The following is a 21,026-nucleotide window of genomic DNA, read 5'->3' on the forward strand; positions in this document are numbered from 1 at the left end:
CCACTAATCTCCCAGATTTGAATATTTTCTCTTGTGTGCCACCAAAGAATTGGCATGCTCCTCCAGATCCCTTTAATAATTTCTTTTAATATGTAACACTTCCAGCCCCAAAGCTAGATAACAAGTAATTTCTAACAGAAATCCTAGTCTTCCAAAGCAAGACCTTTACCACATTTCTTAATGAAAACTTGTTAGTGTGAATTCATAGTTTTCACTGTAGAGAAAAAAAAAAATGTTCAAAGCTTTCCTCTTCTCAATCATCCCAATAAAAATTTAGCCATTCCAGTGTGTTCTACTAGGCTGCTTCTTTTTCTTTTTCCCTGCAGATTTGTTCTCATATAATCGGGAAAAATCTTGAAGGTAAAATTTGGCCCTCAATGTTCTTAGAAGAAAACTACGTAAAATTTTTGCGCAAGGGTTGATGGTTTCCAAACAAGGGATTTTTTCTATTATACATATTTAAAATACTCCTGTCTTTTATTATTTTGTTTGTCCATTAATTTTGGTTTTGTGTGCAGCTGGGTTTTTAATTTTTTTTAATGTTTGTCATTTTGAGGATTACAGGGGAAAAAAGAGCTAATAGTTTCAAAGAGCTTATCTTCTAGCAGTTCTGAAAAGATGTATGCAGAAATGAGGGTATCTGTGTGGAAATTTAAAAGAGATACATTTGAGCTGAACCTATTAATTCCTTAAGTTGTCACAGGAAAAAAAAAAATCTGTCAAATTATTTTTGACATTCTTTACAGTTTACATTTATAATTAGTGCTGCTATATTCAGGTTGCTGAATTAGGTCCATTTCAGAGTATTTTATTCTTCTAGAACATGAGTGATTACAGTGGAAACCAGCTAGGAAGAAGGATTATAATTGGATAAAAAATTTAAAAGAGTGAATTAATTATTTGGAACTATAATTAATCAGGGTTATTCTTCTCAAGGTTAGCACTTTAAAATGTATTTTACAGGTAATATAAAAATGCCTCACTTAGTTAAAACCTTTCATAATGATGATAATACACCTTATCACAAAGGCGAGGAGAAATCCCTTTTACATGAAATCCCTGTTTTGTTTAATTTTGTTAACTTTGCTCTATCATCAATCCAGTGGTCAGCCAGCAGAACAGAAGGCAAGGATAATTGGGTTTGGAGAATTACCACCCGCTTATGGAAATTTGGAGAGCAGCGGTCACAAGTAACACTGGTTTCAGTGCTGTTACACCAATTCCTAATGGACATCTGTCCACTTTCTCAAAGCCTTCCCCCAATGTTTTAGCCACCTATCAGCTTGTGTTCAAGAGAGACCCTTTAGTGGAGTGCCCAAGTTGTTTTAAATAGACTTACATTTTAGAATCTGGAGTCTCTTTTTTAAACTATGATTTTATATTACAGAGAATTGCAAATATGCATAAAAGTAGATAGACTATATTTGTTTAGGAGCAGGGGATATCTTGGAAGTCTTTGTCAATTTCCTCTCCCTCTCGATTTTGCTGTGAAACTAAAACTGTTCTAAAAAGAAAATGAAGTCTTAAGAAAAAAATAGACAATTATAACAAATCCACCTATACTCATCCATCTAAAACCATCTACCTATGGGCAATTTCAACCCCTCTACTTCTCCATCCATCTACTTCATCCATCCACCCATGTTCTTTCTTTTTTAAAATAAATCTATTTTTAATTGAAGGATAATTGCTTTATAATATTGTGTTGGTGTCCACCATACATCAAATGGATCAGCAATAGGTATACATATGCCCCCTCCCTCTTGAACCTCCTCCCAACTCACACCCCATATCATACCTCTAGTTTGTCACAGAGCCCCATTTGAGTTCCCTGAGTCATACATATTCATTTTCCAATTAATATGTGTGATAACAGACATAGTATAATTTAAACTTTAATCATTTCAATATGTAGACATAAAACATAAACCCCCTTTTTGTTAGCATAACCATATATACCTTTCATAAGTAAAAATTAATTTTTCTTTAAAAATAAATATATAAATTAGTTCAAAAGGTATGTAGTATCTCTGGCCAAAAAAAAAAAAAAGAAATTCCTAGATGTCAACAATTTTTAAAAATTGAGAAAAATATTTTTCTATATTCCAATTTCATTTTTGTTTTATATTCAAGTGAACTCATATGTAATTTATATATCATTTGAATTATTTGTGTATATGTTTTTGTCTGTTTATCTTTTCATTTCTAAATATGACCAATGAAATACTTCAAATTACATGTGCATAAGCTAATGTACAGAGAAGGCAATGGCACCCCACTCCAGTACTCTTGCCTGGAAAATCCCATGGATGGGGGAGCCTGGTGGGCTGCAGTCCATGGGGTCGCTAAGAGTCGGACACGACTGAGCGACTTCACTCTCACTTTTCACTTTCATGCATTGGAGAGGGAAATGGCAACCCACTCCAGTGTTCTTGCCTGGAGAATCCTAGGGATGGGGGAGCCTGGTGGGCTGCCATCTCTGGGGTCGCACAGAGTTGGACACGACTGAAGTGACTTAGCAGCAGCAGCAAGCTAATGTAACCTATTTCTGGGCAAGGGGATCCAAGTCGATTTATTTCAAAAATCTTTTCTGTGAGTGTGTATATGCTTCAGTTCAGTTCACTCACTCAGTCTTGTCCAACTCTTTGCGACCCCATGGACGGCAGCATGCCAGGCTTCCCTGTCCATCATCAACTCCTGGAGCCTACTCAAACTCATGTCCATAGAGTCAATGATGCCATCCAATCATCTCATCCTCTGTCGTCCCCTTCTCCTCCCACCTTCAATCTTTCCCAGAATCGGGGTCTTTTCTAATGAGTCCCTTATTCACATCAGGTTGCAAACTATTGGAGTTTCAGCTTCAGCATCAGTCCTTCCGATGAATATTCAGGACAGATTTCCTTTAGGATGGACTGGTTGGATCTCTTTGCAGTCCAAGAGATTCTCAAGATTCTTCTCCAACACCACAGTTCAAAAACATCAATTCTTCAGCACTCAGCTTTCTTTATAGTCCAATTCTCACATCCATACATGACTACTGGAAAAACCATAGCTTTGACTAGACAGACTTTTGTTGGTAAAGTAATGTCTCTGGTTTTGAATATGCTGTCTAGGTTGCTCATAGCTTTTCTTCCAAGGAGTAAACATCTTTTATTTCATGGCTGTAGTCACCATCTGCAGTGATTTTGGAGCCCCAAAAAGTAAAGTTTCTCACTGTTTCCATTGTTTCCCCATCTATTTGCCATGAAGTCATGGGACCGAATGCCATGATCTTAGTTTTCTGAATGTTGAGTTTTAAGCCAACTCTTACTCTCCTCTTTTTCACTTTCATCAAGAGACTTTTTAGTTCTTCTTCACTCTCTGCCATAAGGGTGGTATCATCTGCATATCTGAGATTATTGATGTTTTGCCTGGTAAACTTGATTCCAGCTTGTGCTTCACCCAGCCAGGCATTTCGCATAATGTATTCTGCATATAAGTTAAATAAGCAGGGTGACAATATACAGCCTTGATGTACTCTTTTCCCAATTTGGAACCAGTCAGTTGTTCCATGTCCATTTCTAACAGTTGCTTTTTGACCTCCATACAGATTTCTCAGGAGGCAGGTCAGGTGATCTGGTATTCCATCTCTTGAAGAACTCTCCACAATTTGTTGTGGTCCACATAGTCAAAAGCTTTGGCGTAATCAATAAAACAGAAGTAGATGTTTTTTCTGAAACTCTCTTTCTTTTTTGATGATCCAACGGATGTTGACAATTTGATCTCTGGTTCCTCTACCTTTTTTAAAACCAGATTAAACATCAGGAAGTTCACAGTTCACATACTATTGAAGCCTGGCTTGGAGAATTTTGAGCATTACTTTGCTAGCATGTGAGATGAGTGCATTTGTGTGGTAGTTTGAACATCCTTTGGTATTACCTTTCTTAAGGATTGAAATGAAAACTGAACTTTTCCACTCTTGTGGCCACTGCTGAGTTTTCCAAATTTTCTGGCATATTGAGTACAACACTTTCACGGCTTCATCGTTTAAGATTTGAAATAGCTCAACTGGAATTCCATCACCTCCACTAGCTTTGTTCATAGTGATGCTACCTTAGGCCCACTTGACTTCACATTCCAGGATGTCTGGCTCTAGGTGAGTGATCACACCATCGTGATTATCTGGGTCATGAAGATCTTGTTTTGTATAGCTCTTCTGTGTATTCTTGCTATTGCTTCTTAATGTCTTCTGCTTCTGTGAGGTCCATTCAATTTCTGGTCTTTTTTGTGCCTTTATTGTGTATATATGTTTACACACATGCTTATGTGTATCGTCTGATTTGTTTAAATGAAAATATATATATATATACATAGAATTTTTTAATCCATTTTATAAAATATAGTGGTGTCATATATCATTTCTGACTTCAAGAGTGTACTTTAGAATTTTTAAAATGTATTTCGTATAACTAAATGTGTTATATGTAATCAGAATAGTCTAAGTTATCCTACAGTGATAAACAAGTTCAGAATATCAGTGGCTTAATATAACAAAGATTTATTCCTTGATCACACTGTATGTGTGTGCATGCTCAGTCACTTAGTTCTGTCTGACTTTTTTGCACACCCCTAAACCTGTAGCCTGCCAGGCTCCTCTGTCCATGGAATTTCCCAGGCAAGAGTGGGTTTCCATTTCCTCCTCCAAGAGATCTTTCCAACCCAGGAATGGAACCCACATCTCGCCATTTCCTGCTTGGCAGGCAGATTCTTTACCTCTGAGCCACACAGGAAACCCTGATCACACTGTGCATTTGTTGAAAATCCAGTCACTGTAGTCATTTAAGAATCCAAGATGACTTAGCAACCAATATCTTGAAAGATGTTGAAAACCATCCCAAAGAGAAGAGAGAGAGAGAGAGAAAGCTTTGGAGAACTTTGTACGTGCAATTAAACATTTAGCCAGCAAGTCACTTCAGCCCATAATTTATTGGCCTTACTAATCACATGGCCCCACCCCAACAATAAGAAGCCCAGAAGTACTTTCCTATCAAGTATCCTGGACTAGTTAAGAACTGGGAGTATTGTCAAACTGCACCAATGCCTACCACAATAGTTTGATAATTTCTTATGTAGATGGGCTACCTGATTCAAGTATATAATTTTTATATTTGTGTTTTTCAAATTTTATCTACCAAAGTTGGTATGTGGTGGATCAGGAATAAGAAAACTTTCCTTAAGAGGACATAACAAAGAAAGACCATAGCAACATCCTGGGACCAAAAGAAGGTGGATACAAGTGGATACAAAATCAATTCTCCTGTACTCAAGAATGACCGTGTGCCAGACACTAAGAATAAAGACTACGGGAGACACTAATTATGTCCTAGAGGGTTTCATAGCCAAATAGAGGCATCAAATCATATCTCATTTGCAATAAGAACATGTCTACCATAGCCACATGCTATCCACATGGAATGATAGCATAGTGTAACAGCACCGTATAAATACCTGCCAAAAGAAAGTCAAAGAATTTGACTTTATTCTGTGAAGAAACTTTTCTACATTTCTGCTTCTCAGTTACACTGACAGAAACTGAGGCAGTTTACATATTTATTAGGAATATTTAGAAAAATCATAATAACTTTATTTCCTTAACCTATTGTATTTATCCTAAATATCAGTAACACCAAATACTTTAATTCATTTTTCCAATATAATTTTTTAACATTTGCTTATTGTAAAGACATTTTTTTAAGTTAAGCTCAAATACAATGAGGTACCACTTCACACCAGTCAGAATGGCTGTGATCCAAAAGTCTACAAGCAATAAATGCTGGAGAGGGTGTGGAGAAAAGGGAACCCTCTTACACTGTTGGTGGGAATGCAAACTAGTACAGCCACTGTGGAGAACAGTGTGGAGATTCCTTAAAAAATTGCAAATAGAACTGCCTTATGACCCAGCAATCCCACTGCTGGGCATACACACTGAGGAAACCAGAATAGAAAGAGACACGTGTACCCCAATGTTCATTGCAGCACTGTTTATAATAGCCAGGACATGGAAGCAACCTAGATGCCCATCAGCAGATGAATGGATAAGAAAGCTGTGGTACATATACACAATGGAGTATTACTCAACCATTAAAAAGAATACATTTGAATCAGTTCTAATGAGGTGGATGAAACTAGAGCCAATTATACAGAGTGAAGTAAGCCAGAAAGAAAAACACCAATACAGTATACTAACACATATATACGGAATTTAGAAAGATGGTAATGATGACCCTGTATGAGAGACGGCAAAAGAGACACAGATGTGTAGAGCGGACTTTTGGACTCTGTGGGAGAGGGAGAGGGTGGGATGATTTGGGAGAATGGCATTGAAACATGTATACTATCATGTAAGAAACGAATTGCCAGTCTATGTTTGATGCAGGATACAGGATGCTTGGGGCTAGTGCATGGGGATAATCCAAAGAGATGATATGGGGTGGGAGGTGGGAGGGGGGTTCATATGTGGGAACTCATGTACACCCATGGTGGATTCATGTCAATGTTTGGCAAAACCAATACAGTATTATAAAGTAAAATAAAATAAAAATAAAAATAAATAAATTACTCAGTGCTAGGACAATTGGTCATGCTTAAAATCTTGCATGCTAGGGTTCAGCATTATGGAAACCAAGAACTTCCAGATGTCCAAGCTGTGTTTTAAAAAGGAAGAGGAACTAGAGATCAAATTGCCAACATTCATTGGATGATAGAGAAAACAAGGGAATTTCAGAAAAATATCTATCTCTGTTTTATTGACTATGCTAAAGCCTTTGACTGTGTAGATCATGACAAACTGTGGAAAACTCTGAGATGGGAATACCAGACCATCTTACCTGTTTCCTGAGAAACCTGTATGTAAGTTAAGAAGCAACAGTTAGAACCCTATATGGAACAACTGGTTCAAGATCAAAAAAGAAATATGACAGGGCTGTCTGCTGTCACCCTGTTTGTTTAACCTATTTGCTGAGCACATCATGAGAAATGCCAGGCTGGATGAGTTACAAGCTGGAATCAAGATAGGTGGGAGAAACATTAACAACCTCAGATATGCAGATGATACCACTCTAATGGCAGAAAGCAAAGAGGAACTAAAGAACCTGTTGGTGAGGGTGAAGGAGGGGAGTGAAAGAGCCAGTTTAAGAGTAAACATTAAAAAAAAAAAAAACAAAACTAAGATCATGGCATCCGGCCCCATTACTGAATGGCAAACAGAAGGGGAAAAGGTGGAAGTAGTGACAGATTTCCTCTTCTTGGGCTCCAAAATCACTGCAGATGGTGACTGCAGCCATGAGTCAGAAGATGATTGCTTCTTGGCAGGAAAATGATGACAAACCTAGACAGGATGTTGAAAAGAAGTTGTTACTCTGCCGACAAAGGTCCGTATAGTCAAGGCTATGATCTCCAAAGGGGTCACGTATGGTTGTGAGAGCTGAACTATAAAGAAGGCAGAACGCCAAGGAATTGATGCCTTTGAACTGTGGTGCTGGAGAAGACTCCTGAAAGTCCCTTGGACAGCAAGGCGATCAAACCAGTCAATCTTAAAGGGAATCAATGCTGAATATTCACTGGAAGGACTGATGCTGAAGCTGAAGCTCCAGTATTTTGGTCATCTGGTGCAAACAGACGACTCATTGGAAAAGTCCCTGACACTGGGAAAGATGGAGGGCAGAAGGAGAAGAGGGCATCAGAGGATGAGATGGCTGGCTGTCCAGCCATCACTGATGCAATGAATATGAACTTGGGCAAATTTTGGCAGATGGTGAGAGACAGGGAGGCTTGTGCTGCATTCCATGGGGCTGTAAAGAGTTAGACACAATTGGGCAACTGAACAAGAACAACCAGAGATACCTACCATCAATTTTTGGGCAAATGTCCATGCAGATTATGTTCTTTGCATATGTGTGATTTTAAAAAATTGATTAATTTATTTTTGGTTGTGCTGGGTCTTTGGCTGCACACAGGCTTTCTGTAGCTGTGGTCAGCCAGAGCTACTCTTCATGGTAGCATGCGGATTTCTCATTGCCATGGCTTCTCCTATTGCGGAGCACAGGCTCCAGGTAGTTAGTAGTTGAGCTAGCACTAGCCCATTGGTTGCAGTGTGTGGGATCTAGGGCACGTGGGCTTCAGTAATTGTGGCACAGTCTGAGGAGTTGCAATTCACAGGATCTAGAGCATGGGCTTAGTAGTTGTGACATAGGGACTTTAGTTGTCCCACAGCCTGTGAAATCTTTCCCAATCAGGGATCGAACCTGTGTCCCCTGCAGGGGATGGTACAGTGGATAAGGATATGCTTATCCACTGTACCACCAGGGAAGTCTCCATATGTGTAAATTTTAGGAATTATATTGTATTATATTGGATATATTATATGCTTTATGTACTTCAATTAAATGCACGATACCACATTAACTTAGTTTACAATGTCATAAATATTGCATGTCATAATATTGCACAAATTACCCTTACTAAATTGTGTACAGTTTTACTGTAATTTGTTTACTTGCTTATATTTTATTGAATGTCTATTTTGATTCAAATATTCTAGTATATATAAGCAATATTGGGTTGAACATCTCTATGAGTTCATACTATACTCAACTATATAACCTTTTGATCGATGACTATTGTGAAATTGCTATGTGAAAATGTATATATATATTTATTAAAGCATAGCTGATTTACAGCGCTGTGCCAGTCTCTGCTACGCAGCAAAGTGACTCAGCCATGCATATGTACATTCTTTTGTAATATTCTTTTCCATTTGTGGTTTATCATAGAATAGTCAATATAGTTCCCTGTGCTGTACAGTAGGATCTTGCTTATCCATTCTAAATATAATAGTTTGCATCTACTAACTCTAAATTTCCAGTCCCTCACTCTCCCTCCTCTCCTCCTCCTTGACAACCGCAGTCTTATCTTTATGTCTGTCAGTCTGTTTCTGTTTTATAGGTAGATTCATTTGTGCCATATTTTAGATTTCACATGTAGGTGATATCATATCGTATCTGTCTTTCTCTGTCTGACTTACTTCTCTTAGCATGACCATCTCTAGTTGCATCCATGTTGCTGTAAAAGATATTATTTCATTCTCTTTAATGGCTGAGTAGTCGGAGAAGGCAATGGCACCCCACTCCAGTGTTCTTGCCTGGAGAATCCCAGGAACGGGGCAGCCTGGTGGGCTGCAGTCCATGGGGTCGTTAGGAGTCGGAAAGGATTGAGCGACTTCACTTTCACTTTTCACTTTCATGCATTGGAGAAGGAAATGGCACCCACTCCAGTGTTCCTGCCTGGAGAATCCCAGGGATGGGGGAGCCTGGTGGGCTGCCGTCTATGGGGTCGCACGGAGTCGGACATGACTGAAGCGACTCAGCAGCAGCAATACTCCATCATGTATATATACCACATCTTCTTTATACTTTATCATGTTTTGGCCACTGTGAATAGTGCTGCTATGAACTGGTGTGAATAGCTATGAACTGCTATGAATAGTGCTGCTATGAATGGTGCGTGTATCTTTTTAAATTATAGTTTTGATTGAATATATGCCCAGGAGTGAAATTGCTGGATCATAAAATAATTCTATTTTTAGTTTTCTGAGCAACTTTCATACTGTTTTCCATAATGGCTGCACCGACTTACATTCCCACCAATAGTGTAGAGGGTAGGAGGGCTCCCTTTTCTCTATACCCTCTCCAGCATTTGTTATCTGTATTCTTTTTAATGCTGGGCATTCTGACTGGTGTGAGGTGGTACAAAAAGCAAAACAAACAAACAAAAAATGCATATATGTTTATAGGTTTTTGATGTAGCCTGCTGACTTATCTTCCAAACTGTGTAGCAGTGTATTTTTCTTGAGAAATGCAGAAGAGCATCCTTTATTTTAGAGACATTGTATGTTAACTAGGGAATTTTATGTGAGTGCTATAGAAGGTCTGAAATTACACTGGCTTCTCTTACAATCAACAAAAAGTTCACCTAGGCAATATAGGGATGTAGATCAGCCTTTCATATTTTCACAGGCTCATGATCTTTCTGTTAATATGCTTTGTTCTTTTTAGAATATGTCTCTATTCCTTGAATTTACCTTAACATCCACTATGTACACACACACACACACACACACACACACATATATACATACAGTACTCCAGCCATCATGTCTCCATTCACATCAATGAATCACAATGAAATATGAAGAAAAACAGATATGTAAAATTATAAAAAGCTGCCACCTGAGTAAGCTCTCCTAAAAGAGGTAATTTTAAGAAGCCTCATCAAATGGTTGTTTACACATTATTGATCATCTTTATCTGTGCAGAAGGGTTGAATATATAGTCTTTAGCTGTATAGATTACTAATTCCATCACTGTAGGGACCCCCTAGTAATAATGCATTAGGAAATTGATACTGAGAAGGAAATTATCAGCTTCTGTCAAAACATTTTACTTGCATATACATAAAGATATATACATTTAAGTTTTACCAATAGATTAAAGTTATATGCTTTTTTGGTTTGCTTTTAGATCAAAAGTTATCAATAATTTATAACTATTTTTGGCAACCTTAAAAGTACTAAGAGATAAGGTAAATCTAAGCCATAATAATATGTTTCTTAAGTAAGAAAATTCAGTATCCAGTAACTCCATAAAAAGATAAGTTTAAAATATTATTATAAATTGAAAAAATATTGTAAATTCAAATGGTACATGTATGGCTAATTTAATTATTGAATGAACTTTTATTTTCTCTGCTGAAACAGAAGCACAGTTTATCTATTTATCAATCTAAAAAAAATTTTTTTTTAATTTATAGTAGTTTGAAAAATCACCCAGAGAAGAGAACTAAAAGTCATGATTGAAAATGATACATGATCTTCCAAATTACAAAGTCACTTGTGACAGGCTTCCTAATAGTTTTATCTACTCTTATATTAACTTTTATTATACCTTTTAATAATAAAATATCCCTGAAGATAATTATACCTTCCAGTTGGTTTCTTAGAACCCTATCTCTGGTAAGCCTTGTGCTAAATACAGCAAAATACATAACCCATACAATTAGTGTGATAATTTTTTACCATGGTTCATTTAAAAATTTTCCATATAGCCAGGCCATCATAAGATCCCATGTTTGACAACACACTGTCTATGGAACAATCAAGTCAACAATGTTGGAGCAAAGTTGTACCTGAATGGAAGTCTCTGAGATTTAAATATAAGATCAGGTACCACCTTTTACTATAGAGCCTTGGGCACACTTTTGAATTCTTCTGAGTTCAAGATTCTCAAAAGAAAAATGTAGGGAATATATGTTTTACAGTCTTGAATAAGTCTACGAAGAGTAAGAGATACAGAAGTTCTTGGGGCACAATAAAACTCTATTCAAACATAAAGTAATATTATAAATATCACATTAGCAAAACGCTTATAAAAGGAGAGTCATTTGCCATACATCATTTGTTTTCCTGGAGGTAAAGGGCAAACCAATATACTTTTAGCTGTTATTGACTTTATAAATAAATTTCCAGAAGGCCTCAAATATTATTGTTCCTCCACAGGTGCAGAAATATGAAGAAATCTTTCCCTTTGGAGCCATTCGGGCTCAATTTAGGAATCTAAAGACAAGTATAAGACTTCTGCATAAAATTTGATATGTTTCATATCATATTTTTCAATCACACTTGAAATGATTATTTAATGAACAGTAGTACCATATTGTCTTTTAAAAGCACTCTCAAAATATAGAAATATATAATAAATTGAGATTTTCACATAGCACTTTAAACTACCTTCATCTGAACTCAGAATCAGATAACTGTTTTCAACAGTAATTTTCAGGATTTTGCTTGAATTTTGTATGCAAACCTATAATGTTTCTCCTCCACATATAAAGTGTGAAACTTTTCCAGTCCAGTGATTTACACTTTGACATCCTCCAGCTCTGCTTCAATCCAGCTCCAGTGAGGAAACTAAAAACCACACTAGGCATCTCTCCAGGAGGAGTTTAGCATAGGAGTTAATCATGTAGATGTTAAGGGACTAAATCAACAAAAAAGGACTATTGAGATAATCCAGACGTAGTGCTGTGTGCTCAGTCACTTCAGTCATGTCTGACTCTTAGCAACCCCAGGCTCCTTTATCCATGGGATTATCCAGGCAAGAATACTGGAGTGGGTTGCCATTTCCTTCTCCAGGAATCCAGACATAGTAGCTGTAGGACATAGCCACCCAGGGCGACAAATAAAGTGATTGGGTAAAACAGACACAGGGCTCCCCCCAAACTGGGACTCAGACATGTGAGTATTAGTTCTGCCCACCTGGTGCAACTTTCTTGGGTCTCATAAAGGTGAGTCAGACCTTCAAGTAGGAATGGAAACTGCCAAGATGGTGCTGGTAACTCTGGGGGAAAAAAACCTAGAGGCTGAAAGTTAATTGCCACTGCAAGACAAAGATTAACTTATCAAGGAAGTTTGGAACCCCTGCCCTTATTGATGCAATGAATTAGAATGAATTATCATTAGCATAGTAACTATCTTCCCCTATTCTCTTGAAATCCCTATCTCCAACTAAAGCAAAGTGTTCCTTGGCATGGTCCAGAATATTTTGATTCAAAATTAAGAGAATAGAGGGAGGTAGAAGAACTTTCAGATGGGGAGAAGAGAGCGGGGAGATGCGTCTAGGAAGATTAATTCTAATTGCAAAGCAGAAAAAGGGGAGGAAATGCCAGTAGACTGGAGTTGAGAGAAGAGGATTTAAGATTTCTGGATTTGAAGGATTTTAGAATAAACATGAGGAAAGAAAGTATTAGACACTGGAGGGAGGATTTCTAGAAGTACTATGTATAGAAACTTTAGTGTTCCCTGAGAAATGCATATAAAAGTGAAAGTTCCTTTTTAGTTACTATCTGCTGGGCAGAGTCTACTGTGTGCAGAAAGTGGACCCTGTGGCTTTCAGCATTTATTTAGTTTTCACAGAATAGAAGCCTAGTTCATGTAGAAGTCTATACAAATATCTTTATATTTCCTTTATATTATCCTTTATATCACCCTGCCTTATGTACATGGTTTTGTCACATTTATATGAACCACAGACAGAAAACAAACCAAATGAAACTTCTTCAAGTTAAGGAAAAGAAGATAAAATTCTGGCAAGTAGAGGAGAATGTTCTAATCAAAAAGTAACCATTATTAAAGTTCTGTAACAATTGTGTTGATATGTGTCCTTTAATAAAATGTTAGCACAATTAAAAAGAATAAATAATAATATATAAATGTTAGTAAATGTCATACTGATTAATTATATTGATTATCTTCTACTGACAGCTCATAAAAAAAAATCACACATTTTTTTCTTTTGACATCTCAATGAAAGTAAACATTCAGCTCCATCATATTACTTAGAAATAACAAACACCTTAAAATTTTATATTAAAAAACAGAGCTAACAAGCAGCTTTCAAACTTTTGAAAGGCAATTGAATGGAAAATAGACATCTATGGCTAGCTCATGTTGCCACTGTAGAATCTTTTTCAAATTCCTTTTGCTTTTGGATTGATTTTTTAAGTATACCTATGACTGACAAGGCTTTCATCTCTGCACTCTCACACAAATGTACATTAAAAGTAAAAGTGAGCAGGCAAACAATGGTTGTAATTTACTTTCAATCATAAAGTTTGCCTGGCTTAAGGCATTTTAGGGTTTTTTGGCACCTCGAATAAGATCTTCTCCTAAGAGGAAGTTTGCCATGTCTAGACAGCAAAGCTTGTGACAAATTATAGTAAATTTGGCAAGTGTTTAGAATGTCTTTGTATAAAAGGTGTCTCTGACATGCTCTAGTTTTGCCTTGTGAAATGTATGACCTTAGAGTTGATATTGACCTTTCCTAAGCCTGTGCTTCTTCAGCTGCTCAACGGGGAAACTGAAGTGTCTATGTCATAAATTTACTAAAAGAATTAAGTGAAATAATGTTTAGGTATCACTGACAAATAATTGCCAATACTTAATAGTTATAATACTACCAATTTTGTATGGCACCTAAGCTATGTACCTATCAGGAGTATTGCTAGGATCCCACAAGATTTTGGAGTTATTTTACCTACTGATTATTTCTGATTTTAAGAAATACTTTCTCAACAAGGATTATTGACAGCATTTATTTCTGTTTAACATAGATCTGTTTAAATAGGGCTTGTGTTTAATGATACTTCTCAAAGAGTAGATTATCCTTTCATTAGCTCCCTGATCTGGCCCTGTCTTGGCTCTCCCCCTTCCTCCTCCTCCTATACTTTTTGTTCTATAGGCCTGTTGGCCTGCTTTGTTTTCATCATGAACATGCTGTTCCCCAATCTTTAGTGGGCTGGCCTTTAAACCATAGCACAAGAGGACTGTCTAACAATCACATAGGCATGGATAGCTTTATAGCAATTTATTTCCTAAACTGTTCTTTCCAGTGTGACTTTCTTAAGCTCCTGTCTGTCTGTGATCTGCCAGTTCTGTCCTTAATCTGCTTCCACGGTATTCCTCTCTTACTGCACTAACAAAATAAATTCTCACCCAGTCCAGATCTCATTTTGATGCATTACCCCAGATTATAAACACTTCCAGGGATAATTTGAGAATGCAGAAATTCAGTGGAGTGACTGAGATATTTTATTTTATCCTGGCTATAATCTTACAATGGAGCTCAGTGCCTCTATCTATCTATCTACTCTTCTTCCATCCAGTATTAAATACCTGTAAAGGGTCTACGGTGTGTTACTGCATTCAGAGAATATACTACTAGCAACAGTAAAAAAAAAAAAGTATTGCTTTGTTGGTGCTTACATTCTAATGGTACACTAACTTCCTTCCTTCCTACCCTTTTTCAATCTAACTTAAATAAGAATTAATAAGTGAGAAAACTTGTCATCAGAATGTGCATTATCATTTTTTAATTAAAAACTAAAATCAGACATTTTTCTGATTGAAGTTACAATTGATGTAAAGAACTGATTTGACAATGAGGATTCATTTTGCCAATTAGCTTATTCAGTTGAATGAACTAAATCTGAAGCTGTAAACTTCTGAAGTATGTATATTTAAAGCACATATATAATAGGCCTCACTTCTGGAAAATATGTAATTTGCAACTCTACACAAATGCTAATTAAAAATTTAGATATCAGTTGTAAAATGTGTGAAGATATGTATATATACATATATATTTTTTTTTCTAAATGATTTTGCAGCATACACAATCCATCATGTTGAATCTCACTGTGCTAAGGTTTTCCCACTTTTAATCTGATATAGACAGGAGTAGGGGACCTCAAGTCTCCCTTGAATTTACATTCTTACTAACCAGGAGATCAGCACTCTGCAAAGTTCTTTCCTAAAGGAATAAATGGAAGACAAAAAGTTGATAGAAAGCTTTGAAATTACTGAAAAGTTTATATTCATCACCCTTTGTTTACAGTTGATGGTGTTCTTCCTCATGGGAAGCAGGGCTTCTCAAACTCAACGCTGTTGACATTTTACACAACATCATTCTTGGCTTCAGGAGCTGTCCTGGACTTTGGGGCAATGTTTAGCAGCATCCCTGGCCTCTACCCAGGAAATACCAGCAGCACCCCTTCTTCCTGTTGTGACAATCAAAAATGTCTCCAGATATTGCCAGATTATCTCCAAGGGGGCAATTGAGGACCACTGTGCTATTATATGGAGAAGGAAATGGCAACCTACTCCAGTGTTCTTGCCTGGAGAATCCCAGAGACGGGGGAGCCTGGTGGGCTGCTGTCTATGGGGTCGCACAGAGTCGGACACGACTGAAGCGACTTAGTAGTAGTAGTAGTAGTGCTATTATAACCAGATGTGCTGACTTCCTTCCTGATATAGTAACTGAGTCCCCCTGGAGGGCTTCCCAGGTGGTGCTAGTGGTAACTAATCTATCTGCCAATGCAGATGCAAGAGACATAGGTTTGATCCCTGGGTTGGGAAGATCCCCTGGAGGAGGAAATGGCAATCCACTCCAGGATTCTTGCTTGGGAAATCCCATGAACAGAGGAGCTTGGAGAACTACGATCCATGGGGTTGCAAAGAGTCAGACACGACCAAACGACTGAGTACTCTCTCACTCACTTGCTCACCCATTCCCTTAACGTGAGTCAGAAGTAACCATGTGACATCCCACCATGGGAAGACTGGCTTAAGCCTACTTCCCTGGAGAGCTTCTGCCCAACAACAGGTGACCTCAGCAGAAGAGGCTGGAAGTACACAGCAACGTGAACTGAGAAGGAATGGTAAATGGCCAGCTGAAGCGGAGGCACTACCCAAGTGAGAGGGACACTGAGGACATCTCCCAGGAGTAAAAGGAGGTGCATGTGAGAAAAAGGATCACCTTTAAGCGTCTGCTACTTCCAGAGAACGCCAGACCCCATTATTTCATGTCAGCCCCAAAAGACCTATCCTGTGAGCATCCTCTCCTCCCTCCTCTGTGTCCACCCTGGAGAAGCCACAGGCAGCCTAGTGAGTGAGAGAAGAGGACCAGCCATCACGGCTGAAAAACAAAGACACCAACCCTTTGTCCCTTTTGGTCCCCTTCCTGCTACAGGAGGCAGCCAGAGGCAAGCAGGAGCTGGTGTGGAAGAACAGTCCATTGGGAGAAACTTTTAACTTTGAATCACCTTCTGAGTTTGTAATCAATACAACACAGTGGACAGAGTAATTACTAAAAGGAGATGATTTTTTTTTTTTTTTTTTTTTTTTGTCCCTGAGATTGACTGAAGCGTGGTTGATTGGGTAAAGGGAAGAAGCTAAGCTATGAGACTGGTGCAAGATTTCTTCTAGGTAAAGAACCGATTGCATGAAAAGCATTTGAAGAAGCAGCAAGGGAAAAAAAATAAAGTTGCTTTCTGATTGCCTTCTACAAGTCCTGCTTGTTCAACATATCTGCTACGTACAAGTAAACATTGAACAGCTTATTCAGTGATAATCCAATTGACAGCTTTATAGTATAATACAGTATCACTTTTATTTTGCTATAAATTACATAGTGCCTGCCTCTTCATCACTCAGACAAAAATATTCTCACTTCTCTTTCATCATAATATAGTGAATTCCTGCCGTAGTACTGTACAGGATTTATCAGTCTTTAGCTTGAAAGAACAAGAAAAGAAATCCCCACACAGAAACAATTCTGACATGTTTGTTTTTGCTTGTAAATCTTCCCTAAACATAATAAAAGCAATTGATTAAGGGAGACATTGATGACTGATGTTATAATTCAATCTCTGGGATTTGATTATAGCATGAACCAACTGGATTTTTTTCAACAGAGAAATAGCACTCAAATCAATCTTGTCTTTTTGGTGTCCTCTATACTACGTATGTAATTACACAGCTTAGAAAAATGTCAGATTCCACACACATTTATTCTGCCAATGGATATTTAAGACAGAAGTTCTCTAAAGAAGCAAAATTGGGACAAATGTTTGAGTTCAAAGTGTATCTCAGCCAAAGGGGAAACAAGTGTCTATTTCTGAAGAGATAGCTTGCCTAGTAAGGGAATTTTTATGCTATATAAACCTAAGTTGCAGACTTGCAGTTAAGACTTGGAAACTTGGATGGGTATTATTACTCAGTATTATTATTTTTTTTTAATGTTTTTATTTTTTTCTTTTTTCATTTTTTATTTTTTTATTATTATTATTTTTTATTTTACAATATTGTATTGGTTTTGCCACACATCAACATGAATCTGCCACAGGTGTACATGTGTTCCCAATCCCAAACCCCCTCCCACCTCCCCGCCAACATCATCCCTCTGGGTCATCCCAGTGCACCAGCCCCAAGCATCCTGCACCCTGCATCAAACATAGACTGGCGATTCATTTCTTATATGATATTATACGTGTTTCAATGCCATTCTCCCAAATCATCCCACCCTCTCCCTCTCCCACAGAGTCCAAAAGTCTGTTCTATACATCCGTGTCTCTTTTGCTATCTCGCATACAGGGTTATCATTACCATCTTTCTAAATTCCGTATATATGCATTAGTGTACTGTATTGGTGTTTTTCTTTCTGGCTTACTTCACTCTGTATAATTGGCTCCAGTTTCATCCACCTCATTAGAACTGATTCAAATGCATTCTTTTTAATGGCTGAGTAATACTCCATTGTGTATATGTACCACAGCTTTCTTATCCATTCATCTGCTGATGGGCATCTAGGTTGCTTCCATGTCCTGGCTATTATAAACAGTGCTGCGATGAACATTGGGGTACACGTGTCTCTTTCAATTCTGGTTTCCTCAGTGTGTATGCCCAGCAGTGGGATTGCTGGGTCATAAGGCAGTTCTATTTGCAGTTTTTTAAGGAATCTCCACACTGTTCTCCATAGTGGCTGTACTAGTTTGTATTCCCACCAACAGTGCAAGAGGGTTCCCTTTTCTCCACACCCTCTCCAGCATTTATTGCTTGTAGACTTTTGGATCACAGCCATTCTGACTGGTGTGAAATGGTACCTCATTGCGGTTTTGATTTGCATTTCTCTGATAATGAGTGATGTTGAGCATCTTTTCATGTGTTTGTTAGCCATCTGTATGTCTTCTTTGGAGAAATGTCTATTTAGTTCTTTGGCCCATTTTTTGATTGGGTCGTTTATTTTTCTGGAATTGGGCTGCAAGGGTTGCTTGTATATTTTTGAGATTCGTTGTTTGTCAGTTGCTTCATTTGCTATTATTTTCTCCCATTCTGAAGGCTGTCTTTTCACCTTGCTTATAGTTTCCTTTGTTGTGCAGAAGCTTTTAATTTTAATTAGGTCCCATTTGTTTATTTTTGCTTTTATTTCCAGTATTTTGGGAGGTGGGTCATAGAGGATCCTGCTGTGATGTATATCAGAGAGTTTTTTGCCTATGTTCTCCTCTAGGAGTTTTATAGTTTCTGGTCTTATGTTTAGATCTTTAATCCATTTTGAGTTTATTTTTGGGTATGGTTTAGAAAGTGATTCTTTGACCACAAAGCTTAGGTAAAGGTAAGGAAAGGAGGGAAGTGAAAGGGAAGAAAGTAGGAGGGGTGGAGGTAGATAGAATCAATTTTAAACATAACTGAAAAATTCTAAATTACCTTCAAGTATAGCTGGAGTCAGGTACACAAAAGTAACATGAAACTGTCACTCTGCATACCACCTTTTCTTACTTCTGTGTTGACTTCAAGCTTATTCTTCACTCTGAGTTGACCTATGCAACTGGAAGGTTGCAATCTTTTAGCTCCAAGTTCAGGGAAAGAGGAGAATCTATTCATGGTCTTCCTTCTGAACTTGGCCTTGAACAAACTGATGTGGGTTGCATGTCCATTTTGAACACATAATTGTGACTGGGTGCAGGATGCATAATGATTTCCCAAGTCAGCATAATGTGTCCTCTGCTAATTATGATGGGGAACCAGCCCCAGGAAAATGATAAGAACTGAAAATTGTATGGCAAGGAGAGTCTTCAAGCAAAATCTGCTCTTATTAAATAAAGGGAGAAATGAACCTAAATAAATTAAAAACAACAGATGCTACTTAAGATGGTTTATGTAATTTCTTAGGATTTAATCTTTTCATCTGTAAAATAAGCATTCATAGCACAAATTCTATATATTTTCTAGGTTCATTATTGTAAAGCTTAAATGATGTAGATATAGAAGTACTTCAAAAGAAGAAGTACTGAGTTAAAAACCTGATTTTTAGTATGTTGAAAATGTCTGAAGACCCTAAAAAGTGTTTATATAGCGAGACAAGCTACTGCTCTTTAGTAGAAGGTTGTGTGATATTTCTCACTGGCTGCATCAGCAGTTATTGGCATTTTCTTTTCTAAGACATAAGGAGTTCATAAAGAGGTTAATATGTATCTAGTTGTTGTAGTTATTTTTATTATTAATATATAGTTGATTTGCAATGTTGTGTTAGTTTCGAGTATACAGCAAATCCATTTATTTATGTATATTCTTTTTCAGATTCTATTTCATTATAGGTTTTTACAGAATACTGAATATTTTTCCCTGTTCTATACAGTAGGTTTTGTTTATAGCCGTGTGTATCTGTTTATTCTAAACTCCTAGTTTATTCCTTCTCCCCTTCCCCTTCAGTAACTATAAGTTTACTTTTTGTGTCTATGAGTCTATTCTGTTTTTTAAATAAGTCCATTTGTATCATTTTTTTTAGATTCCATGTATAAGTGATATATGATATTTATATTTCTCTGTCTGACTTGCTTCACTTAGTATAATAATCTCTAGCTCCATCCATGTCGCTATAAATGGCATTACTTTATCCTTTTGTATGGCTAGGTGGTATTCCACTACATCTTCTACTTCTTTGTCCATTGGTCAATGGGCATTTAGGGTGCTTCCATGTTTTTGCTGTTATAAATAGTGCTGGTATAAACACTGAGCGGCATGTATCTTTTTTAATTAGAGTTTTTGTCTTTTCTGGATATATGCCCAAGAGGGAAACTGCTGGATTATATGGGAACTCTATTTTCAGATTGTTAAGGAAACTTCATACTGTTCTCCATAGTGACTGTACCAATTTACATCCTCCCAACAGTGTAGGAGGATTCCCTTTTCCCCACACCTTCTATAGCATTTATGATTCATAGACTTTTTTGGTTTTGCCCAGTGTGATGTGATACCTCTCTGTACTTTTCATTTGCTTTGCTAAACCTAGATAGTATATTCAAAAGCAGAGACATTACTTTGCCAACTAAGGTCCGTCTAGTCAAGGCTATGGTTTTTCCTGTGGTCATGTATGGATGTGAGATTTGGACTGTGAAGAAGGCTGAGCACCGAAGAATTGATGCTTTTGAACTGTGGTGTTGGAGAAGACTCTTGAGAGTCCCTTGGACTGCAAGGAGATCCAACCAGTCCATTCTGAAGGAGATCAACCCTGGGATTTCTTTGGAAGGAATGAAGCTAAAGCTGAAGCTCCAGTACTTTGGCCACCTCATGGGAAGAGTTGACTCATTGGAAAAGACTC

The sequence above is a fragment of the Budorcas taxicolor genome, chromosome 7 (genome assembly GCF_023091745.1).
Source record: "Budorcas taxicolor isolate Tak-1 chromosome 7, Takin1.1, whole genome shotgun sequence".
NCBI lineage: Eukaryota > Metazoa > Chordata > Mammalia > Artiodactyla > Bovidae > Budorcas > Budorcas taxicolor.